Genomic DNA, 11,569 nt, shown 5'->3' on the forward strand with positions numbered 1-11,569 from the left:
ATGGTTATATACTGACAACCCACATAAACAAACATCAACAAACACAGCCCTTTGATAGGATGATGTCATCACAAGTGGAGTTTCAAAAGCAAATACAAGTGGGCAACTGGGGCACCTGTGTCAGCTCTCCTAAGTCCTCTCTCCCCTCGCCCTTGATGATGAAAGAATTATCTTTACCGAAGGTGGAATGCTCTGTTGACACCAGCTCCCCTAGTCCCAACCCTGGAAGATCAATTTCACGTCAACTTGTTTAGATTGATACTGAGGCCACCTGGGCCTCAGCTGTCAGGAAACCCAGCGCTTTGCTTAAACAGCAGGCAGCTATCAAAATAGGGGAGAGAGAGAGAGAGAGAGAGAGAAAGAAAGAGAGAGAGAGGCTATCAGACTTAATATTGGCACACATTAGAGGGCTAGAGAACTCTCTCAGGTCGGCTAATGTTGCCATTACCATTTGTCAGGTGTACAATCACCTGGAGAATAGGGATAATGGGGCCTTTGTAGGATCCTGAATCAACATCCCAAACAATTCAACCACTGTTCACAGGTTAGAGCCATAGCTCCCTGACCCTTCTTCCCTCTCTTCTCAAATAAACCCCTACTCTTCCCACCTCCCAGGAGCATTACATCAATCGGTACATTCACTTTTCCTCAATATGACAGCTGGTTAAGTGACACATGAGATTCCCTTCCTAATAGCTGCTGTATAGAAACAGCTGTGGGAATGATTTTTCATGTTGTTCAACCTTGTTTCCAGCATCAGAGGATTCAGAATTTGTGCATTCTTAGAGAAACTTCTCTCTTGTGTTTTAAATTTATTTATTTAATAGAAAAAGTGAACGCCGTTCATGGTTAAAAAAAAAAAAAACAGTGGGGAGGGGATCATTTGCTCTTGTAGTTTATGAAATAGTCTTTTCAGAATCACTTTCATTTCAGCATTAAAAATGGCAGCCGTCGTGTGCGCCTCCATGATGAAATGCACAGAGAGCAAATTCAGCTCAGCTGTGCCATGTTACCTGGGCTGGTCTCTGCTGTGGACTTCCCCAGTGTGCTCAGTTTTGTGACATTTATCCATTCCATTCCACCTTCTACCCTGGCTCTGTCTTCTCTTTCCTTGTGCTTCTCACAAGTCCTTTTCATCCTTTGTAAACCATGAAGCCAGTTCTAGAACTCCCCTGAAAGGATTTATTTTCCTCTCTTTTAACCATGGGAAGAAAATGGAAAAAAGCTAAAATAGTAGTATCGAATAAAGAAGTGAAAATCTACCTTCCTGCTCATTGTAGCCAAGGCTCTCACAGGGGAAGTCCAGTGATACGATTATAGATTTCCAAAGCTAAAATATCAGAATGAACATTGGACTGACAAATGGATGGTAGACACCAAATCATGTCCTTCAGTTGTTCTGTATTGTGGCCCAGGAAGAATTTTCCAGAGCCCTCAAAAACTTGTTCTGAAAAGACATGTAATATGGTTGAAGTTTTTCCAACACCAAGAAGAACTTCTTGACAGGGCTTCATTTCCAGAACACTTAGTTTTGCCTCCCTCTGGACTGACACTTCTGTCTTTTTTGCAAAGGGGACTGATTCATTCAAGAGAGGAAAACATGGTGTAGGTTTTCAACAGTGCTACTTCCCCAAGCCATTCCTTAGTGCTTAGAATGTTTATAAAGAGGAAGGGTGATTGAAGTCTTTTCTTACACATTTAGACATCATTTACCAACAAATTGTATCTTAAGAAGGTAACTCATTGACTTAAACTCACATTCTGGCACATATTATATGTGTCTAGGAGAAGAGAGAAAACTTGGAGGTGCTGGATCCCATAGGGTGTGTTGTGTATATGTGGGACTTTTGCCTGAGTCTGGCACTGTTTTTGTTCAAAGACAAATACTCCTAGTGAGATAATGTTTTTGTGGTTCTAATTATTACATCATGAAAAGATACTTTGGGCTCATTTCTGGGAGGTTCAAAGCAGTGTATCTCCACTGGAGCACACTTCAGCACAGCCATTTTACAGTAGTGCCCAGTAGCAAATTAACATTTTTTTCACAAAGGCTTTGGTCTTTATAGCCAATTAGGTCCCTCCAACGCAGCCATATTGTGTAATGTGTAAATTAGGAACCTGATGCTGAACCTAGGAATAAAACATGTAAGGAACCCAGTCTGCAGTATACCCACATAGTCACTTCATGGACACAATTGTTGAATGCTAATCACATTTATTTAACAATGGGAAAAATGACTTATAAACCAGAAATCTAATTTTTATTTTGTTTTATAGTAAGCCCCTAGTTCTTGGGGATGGGAAGCATGGAATTCATTTTTTTTTCAGGTATTAGTTGCCACATGAGAAAGACGGCCCAAAATATAGCAATTCATTGGGTACTTGCTCACCATGCACATATGAGTAGCCAGAAGAGCAAGAGCTAGGGAGAGGCAAAGAGAGAGACTTGGGGAGGGATGGGGAAGGGGGAGGGAGAGACTGGCTCATTATTCAGATCCTTGGGAGTCCCTTGGTGGTTTATTTGTTGTGAGGAGCCAGAGAACAAATCCATTCTAAACTTCCTTCTTCCTGGCAGATTTTTGAAAGCTGAGGTTTCTCTGCTGACTGTGCATGTCCTTTTATCATGTGTTTGGTTTTTCGACATTAAGCCGTTTCACCGAGAATAGAACAGTTACTTTCAATTAATAAAGCATCCTGCAATTACCCTTTGTTCATGACCACATGAAGGCTTCCGTGTGTGCAGATGATAGCTTACCCGTTAAACAACTCTCTCCATTAGCCGTCTCTACTCCTCACTGTGTTTCCCATTTTGCCTTCTCCCCTGACACTAAGGGTACGCCTGCTTACTGCCGGCTCTGCAGAGAGACACCCACATGAACACACCACATTTCATGTTCACTCTCAAATTGAGAATAAAGATCTTTCCTTCCAATGCCCTGTGAAGATTTTCAACTTTGATGTCTGTAAATCGGGTGACTTATTTTCACTAGTCTTAATGGCTGTCTCCTTGTATAAAGTAGAATTATGCTTTGAAAAGAAGTAGTCATAGTTTTTAGTGCAGTGAGTGCTTATTCTGCAAACTGTTGGTCTTCTGCTAATTGTCTTGGTCGTGTCAATCTGTGTTTGGAAGCTTCAGGACTGTGTAAACGCAGAATGAATCGTAAGCTCCTGGAGGACAGCATTGGATCTTTCTCATCTTTGTATTTCCCATGATTGAAAGCAGTCAGGAACATGCTAGGCTCTACAGATACAGTGTAAATAAAGGGATAACATAGAGAACCATATTTAAGCTGGTCTGCCACCACCTAAAGAGAATGAGTATGCCCTTTGCTGTTCCTTTACCAACTTCCTTTGAGTCCTTTCTATCCACTGAAACCAGCAGGCCAAGACCCAAGTTTCTTTCCTTTGTATTATCCTGAGGAAAATGATTAAAGAACTAAACTAATAGAAAACACATATAAAAGTCAACCTGGATGCTTACTGAAGGCAAGACAAACTCTGCCAATGACTTAACTGGTTTGCTAAGTTAAATATTAAATATTCCTCCAGGTTGTCCAAAGCTCCTTCCTCTTAAATAGGAGGAGACAGACATTTTCCCAGCACAACTTAACCAACAAAATTCCCAACAAAAACATTTTGTGATTATTATAAAAAAGTCCAACAAATATAGAAATGTATAAATATGAAAATGAAAATAACCCATGCTCCAACCATACATGAAACACCACTGCAACAGTGTGCTGTATGTCATTCCAGGTTTATACATATGAATATACATATGAATATCTATCCATCCCTCTTTTATCAGCATCTATCTCTATTTAGAATACTATGCACATATTTTTAACTTCATTTTTTTCTCTTAAACATAATATACATTTTCCTCACCATTTTAATGGCTTTCTAAGTATTCTAGTAAATGAACATATGTAATTAACTTAACCAATCCCCTCTTCGTGGACACCTGGATGGTTTCCAATACTAATATGCTTTTAATACTTGTTTCAAACATTGAAACTGACACTGGACAACACAAGCAGGAAAACAGAAAGTTATCTTGACTGAATCAGAGCCTCAAAATCTATTTATAATTTGAAATGATGCTTATATGTTAAAAAATTAGAATATTATAACTGAAAACTTATGAAGTTCTTCCATATAAGTTGGTAGATTTATTATATATAAATTGAAGATTATAGGCTAGTCATTTTATCTGTCACTAAATATTACGTACTTTTATAAAACTATCATTATAAAATTTAGAAATGATGTAAGAAGGGAGCAAAAGCATTAATCGATTGGGGCCCAAGCACACAGTAAATAGTTGGAAAACCAAGCTAGAAATCATAGCCTCTGAGCCAATGTCTATATTCAGACATTTAGAACTCTGCTCTAAGGGGTTTAGGTTTATCATTGCCATTAAAATTTATTTTAGGGGCCTATCGATATATTTTTTTAATGTTCCCTATTTGGTGTTTTTCAAGTTGCAAATGGTAGTTCATAAATTTTGCAGTAAATGTAATAACACAAAATGAAGGTGTAAAAGGTAAAGCTAAACATCTTAAGTCCACCCTTCATGGTTGGGAGGATTGTGCACTGCACAAGAGGACAGCAGCTAATAGGGTTCCAATCATATTGCAGACAGTGAAGAGTTTTACATTTATTACAATGATTTTCTAGCAGATGGCAGTATATTATAAGAATATCCCAACAGATGGAAATAAAGCATCTTGAGTAAGGGGCATCTTTCTCCAATTGACAGCATCTCTGGTTATTCCCCAATCTCATGTCCCCTTATCCCCCTCTTATATTGTTCAATCAGTACTATCTTATGAAAATTCTTGCAGTCTACGATATAGTTCTAAATCATTCTTTTTAACGGATGATTAATATCTCATACAACTTATATGATGACGTTGAAAGACATAATGGGATATAGTAGCTACTGATAATTGATATTTCAAACAACCACATACATGAAATAATCAGAACTTTAATTTTTGCCATATAATTCAGTTGGCTCTTTCTGTAATTGATGCCTATTCATGGCAGAGAGAGACACTGTGGCTTCCTAAAATACTTTCTAAACCCTCAGAGAAAGATTAAATTGTGTTCAAGATTGTTATAGTGTTGAGTATTTTTTCCATGTTCTTTGAAACATTCATCTATTGCTTATATATGTGATACTTCTTTATTGTAATCAATTGAACACCATCTTCATACGGGGCTTTACAACTTCCATAACACCTTCCCATCATTTTGGTATTTTTCTTTGAAAATACAAAACTGTAAGGCAGGAGGTGTTAGTCTCCCAATTTTCCTGTTGAGGAAGTGGTAGCTTAGGAAGGACAGATGTCTTGCCCAAGACCCTGAGGTCCTAACTATATAGAGTCACGGTGGGCACTCAGTTAGTTGTCTTTACATGGCCCCACTGCTCTAGATAGTAGGATTAATTAGAATCAACCACTTTCCAATCACCATAGTTAAACGGGGTTTTGCTCTGCTTTGGGTACCATAAAATATATCATTACCGTTTATGGGGTCAATGTTGTTTCCTTTGTTAGAATGGTTCCTTTGTTGTGCATTCCCCTGGATACATTGTCACTTTCTTCCTCCAGGTTTCTCAGATGCTGTAGGAACACCTGTTCCCACTTTCCACTCCAGGCCACCAGTCTCCTTCCCTACCACACACACACACACACACACACACACACACACATGAAAGGCTAAATGAGTTTACCTATGACATTAGTTACTGAAATGCAACCTAGCAGCACCATAGACTATTAATTCGAAATAATCAATAATGTACCTTGGTTCTTCAGATCTTTCCATTGCGCATCTCTTGTTCTAGTCTAGACCAAGTTTATAGTTATAATGCTTTACAGCTATGAGAATGCTACAGTCTTTTAAAAAAACCCATTTTTTTCATTAACATTTAAAAATAATTCCCTATTGTTGGATTGGGTGGACACAACTTTAGTTAAAGAAGCCACATGATTTCAGTTTCCTGGGGCAGGGAGAGGGAATGTATAGAATCAAACCACTTCTTTAAGATGGCTCTTTCAGGTCACACTGTTTTGTCAACATCTCAGAGACACCACCATCAGCAAACAGCAAAGCATTTCTTCTTTTAAATGAAATAATGAACAGTTGGATCTTTTGGTCAAGAGCTGGTAGATTAGTTAACGGCACTTATTTACATTTTAGCATTACAGGCAAAAGAATAATTAACGGGTCAGACCCTATGCAGTGGACCGTGGCGGTCTGCAAGGATTAACAAATTAATTTGTTATTTCCATCCATTACCATTTTCTTCTTTTCCTTAGAAACGTGTGGAGTGTTTATTTCAGCCTTTGAAAGTTCCAGAGCAGGGCTGTTCACTGAGCTTTCTGAATGGTTGAATAGAACAATAAGATTGTGTAACCACTGGGACACGTCAGTGCCTCCATCAAGGGGATAATATAGAAAGCCCTTTTCATCTTTTAGCAAGGGCCCATTATTCCTATGTATCTCTCTTCTGTGCTTTATGAAAAGGTTTGTACAGTAAATAATGACTGACTATGTAGTAGTTCTTTCTTCTTTTGCCAAGCTCTTTTTAGCTTTGGCAGCAATTTTGTTTTCCCTGTCATCATCTAATGTCTATTTATTTTACATTGCTACAAAGCCAGTGAAATTCCCTTATAAATCCCAGGTCATGAAGATGAAGCAGCAACCCGATTCCTTTTATTAAATGTCTCCAGTATCCTCTGCTTTTTCTAATTAGGTTCAAAGTGGTCAGTGGCTTGAAAAGGCTCTGGGCAGGAATCGAATCTGTTTGAACAATGCATTCCTAGGGGCTGTGCATACTAGATGTTTGGATTTAATTAGAAGACAGGTATCAAAAGTCAGATACTCTCTGGATGCACTGGGGTCGCGGACACGAGGTCCTCTTCCTACCCGGGCAATTTGACCAAATTCTTCCCCTCCCTCTGGTCCTCCCTCCCACAGACGCATACAATAGGCATTAGGTATTCAAAGCCTGGGGCTATTACTCACCACTGGTTTTCCAGAGCTGCAGTTTTCTTTTGTCAGCACTGCCACAGCATGAAGGTGAGAACAAGAAACTCTGAAACTGAAGGGGAAAAGATAAAAGGAAAAGTGTGCAGAAGAAAAGAGAGGCTATTTAACTACTCTGTCAACCCAATTTTTCTCTCTGCTCAGCTGCAGGCATGTTCTGAAGATGGATGGGCACAGGTACAGCTGGTACCAGAGAGCAGCTGTGATTTCCATCTGGGTACCATTTAGTAGCAGATAGATTTTTCAGGCCAAAGTCTCCTCCACTTGTTGTGGTTAGAGAGGGAAAGTGAGAGGCCCACTGTGTTTTCTTCCACTTCAGATGCTATTGTTCCAAACCCTTGCCTCTCCCTGTGTTGGTGCATTATCAAAGAGAGGGGAATTATTTGACTGTGGGGTGAGTGGGTGGGGGAGTTAGCTGATGAGAGCTGGTGGAACTCAGACACAAAGCATCCCATGGAACACATTAAATTTTAGATCTATCTGACACATACTTCTCATATTGTCTGTCATTACCTTCTTTCCAAACTATGGGGCCATCAGGAAAGATGGTGTTCCTCTGAGGAGTGACGTCAACGTTTACGTCTGCACAGTGCTAAAGCAACTGGTTGAAATGTGAAAAATTCAGTACGTTGACGACAGTTCTTGTTCGGTTGTGCTAGGAAACCGGTTTGAATCATTTCTTTTTACCTCTATGACAGAGTTGACATGAGATGTCAGGGCAACCACTTCAGCCAATAAGATTCTTCCAGACGAAATAATTTCTAAAAATATTGCATATCTGAAAAGGTTTTGTGAAGTAGATTATTTGATTAAAATGTTTAAAAAATCCAATTTGTTAATATTTTAAAAATTGGACACTGATGTTCTTCAACTAGTTGTATCAGTGTGGGGTGGGCACTGACTGAATTAAATTATTGTTTTGGAGTGAATTTGGTCTACACTTTGCTGTTCTGCAAGTCTTCCACCCATATGTCAGGGGCTTTCACAAGAATCAAACTAGAGGCTGTTTTAATGCTTTTAGAAGATTTTGGGGGGCTGAAAGTTGGTGATTTTTTATGGTGTGAATGCTTCTTTTCAAGGCAGCACCTATATAGCCTGCTCATGGGCCCCAGTTCTTTTATGTTATTCGGATTTGAGACCAGAGATGTTTCATAAGCATTCGCAAGAATTAGCAAACGTGACCCAGGGAGAGATTGCGAGATCTTTTCTGGCAAACCAAGCTTCTTTTTCCTTGCCAACATTGACATCTTCCAAAGTTGGCCCCAGTTCTTCAGCTCTCCTAATGTACTCAAGGTCAATGTTTCTCTCCCTAAGGAGAAACCATTGCTGTGAGGCAGGACCAGAGTCCATTTTATTTTGCCCCTTGGTTTATTGCCCTTTTACCTTCAAAAGCCCAGAGTAAGTTTAAGAACATGTTGATAAATATGATGAACGCATACTCGATTCTCACCTTGAGTTTCGAAGGAAGAATTCAACAGGTAGGATGAAGTGTATGAGGTCCATGCATAAATGAACCATCTGTAGCATTGCTGCCCAATAGAAATATAATAAAATGTCATTTTACATTTTTTTTAGTAGCCATGCTAAAATAGTAAAAAGAAACTGGTATAATTAATTTTAATAATTTATTTGATTTAACCTAATATATCTAAAATAATAACATTTGGACGTGTAATTAATATAAAAATTATGAATGAGATGTTTTATCTTTTTTTAATGTACTAAATCTTCAAAATCTGGTGAATTTTACATTTACAGTACATCTCAACTTGAACTCATTACATTTCAAGTGCTCAGTAGCCCTGTGAGGTTAATGGCTGCTGTATTGGATAGAGCGGATCTGAAGGAAATTGATAAAGAGGGAACTAATTTATACTGAACATCTCTATATGCAAGGCACTGTGGTAGCAAGGAACATACGTTATGGCCAGCCTTCACAGCCAGCCTGCGAGGTGACTATTATTTTAATTTTATGGAAGAATGAGGTGGCTATGAATTTATTGTTCAAACAGGAGCCCTTTTGGGGTGATGGGGCAGCTTTTATTAAATCATCCAAGGACAATCATCGAGGACTGTCTCAGGCAAACCGGCAGGAATAGGCAACTTAGATGGGGAAACAAGGTAGAATAAGTTAACTAACTTGCCCAAGATCACACATGGAAGCACGAGTTAAGATTTAAAGTCAGATCTGTTTGTCTCGAAAGCCCACGCCTGGAATGTGCTTCTGGTATTCCTTCTGGAATCCTCCCTTGATAGTTTGGTTAACCATTCTAAGCTGGAAGCATTGGTCTCGAAATCTGTTGGCAGCATGCTTCTCTACCAAGCAAAAAGGACTCAGCTTGTCTCTGTTCTTAGAAAGGTCCTTCTAAGGAAGCAGAACATACACAGAGGCTGACTACGTACCCATCATTGTTAGATGTATATTAATTGCTACCACAATTAGTAGTTAGATGAGCAGCCAGCTTAGACTCCCTAGCTATGTCTATGTGGTGGTAGGTAAGGGGAGAGAGGTTGCAGATCTCTAGCAATTTTCTCTGCAATGCTCTAATTTACTAAGTTGCTTTCCCTATTGGGAAACATATCACTGGAATCTGTTCACAGACATGAAAGGGGGCCAGAAATGAAAACATTTTGTTTGACTTTCTCCAGCTCCCTTTAGGTCTCCAGAAAAATGGAACTTGGTCTCTGATGTAAATGACTGGGTTCTCTGATCTTTGATTAGTGTTTTTTTAATTTGCTTGTCTGTTCCTGACATGATCTATTTCTCAGAAATGCATACATTGCTCCCTTTAAGTGACAGCTAGAACGAATGGTTGCTGTAGAAAATCAGAACACAGCAGGAGAAAGGTTTGGGAACATTGCTAATAACAACAGCTAGCACTTATTGAGAGTGTACTATGTGCCAGACACTGCTTGGATTGCTTTATATCTATTATTTAATCTCAACAATGAGACGATAAAATACATACCATAATTATCCTCTTTTTACAGATAAGGGAACCCACTCAGAGACTTGTCCAAAGTCACATGGCTATTTAGTGTCAGAGCTTGGACTCAAACCTAGGTCTGGTTGATTACAAAGCACTTACATTAAATAAAAATCAAACCCACCTGCATTACCAAGACCATTACTTGGAAATAATCCGTATTGTACATTTGCCATGTTGTCCTATTAAATCTCTGTTGTCCTGAGATTCCCTGAAAAATATGTTATTAGAAGATTGAATGAAAAAGGTGACTTTTTGGTTTGTATTTCCTGTAATGGCACAAGTTCTTGATAGATGTTCTGGAAATATTCTGGGCATTGATAAACACCTTTCTCTCCTGCGGGCTGAGTAGCATTTGGCTTGCGTCTCAGCATGGCTGGCAATCTCATTTAAGAAAAATTAGCTCTTTTCTCTCTGCCTACTTCTTTCTAATTTTCCATACTTGAAAATTTTAGAGGTTGATAAGCAGTGCCATTTTTTTCTCATTTACATTCTTCTGGTGAAAAGGTAAATCATTTAAGTTGTATGATTATACATATCTACCATGGAACGCAATAAGCTGTTACCAAGTAGAATTAAAAAATGCGGCCCAACATTTAAAAACAAAACATTCTCTTGAATTTGCTCTCATGCTGCAGGAGGGTGCCCAGGTGAAGCTGAACACTACAGCGGCCTCTCTTTTCCTGTTCTGGAAGAGTACCTTATGGGACCCTCTGAAGCACAAAGGAGAGAGATTTGAGCAGAATGTCATAAACCGGGGTTATTGTTTCTATTAGACATATTTCAGAACTGCTTGCTTGTGACGTTAATACGAGTGGTTTGATATCAAGTTTTATATTCTAATTGGCATTAAAAAAAAATTGGTCTTTCCCTAAGACTGAAACAGCCAAGATCTTATCTGTTCTTTGTGTTAATTGTTGATAATGAGCGTAAGGCACAATGGCAGACACTGACCAAACTCACAGATTGTCCCCAGATACAGAAGGGCTAGGTCTTCATTAGACTGTAAAAGTAGAAGATTACATCCACTGATAAGCAGCAGCTAGCAGGACGTTTCCAAGTTATGCTTCTAAACAACAGTAGGTGGGTCTGCAGAACGTTATTGCCGAGTACCCCCCTGGAAAATAAATGAAATAATCTTCCCCATGTTCAATCTTTGTAGGAACCTGAGGACTGGGGGAAAAAATCAAATAAAAATTGCATTTATAGGCCTGGAAAAAATAGGGGAGAATTATCTCCCTCATAAAACCAACTTCCAAACCTGAAATTGTATTTCTTCCAGACTAATATTTTACTTTATCTTTGATCAGTATAAATTTTTTTTTTTTTTTTATTTCTTTCGTTTTAAAGTCCTGGTTGAAAAAGTAGCTTGGCAGGCTGTTCCACTGGAGCTCAAATGGAGTTACTTATTGAAAAATACTCAAAAGTAAAAATTCGAAAGTTCTTCCCACTACACTCATCTGAGCCCCCCAAGTTCACTGCATGTAACTGTCTGTGTAGAATTATGGGCAGAGTCAAGTAAC

This window comes from Balaenoptera ricei, chromosome 1 (genome assembly GCF_028023285.1).
Source record: "Balaenoptera ricei isolate mBalRic1 chromosome 1, mBalRic1.hap2, whole genome shotgun sequence".
In the NCBI taxonomy this organism is placed as follows: domain Eukaryota; kingdom Metazoa; phylum Chordata; class Mammalia; order Artiodactyla; family Balaenopteridae; genus Balaenoptera; species Balaenoptera ricei.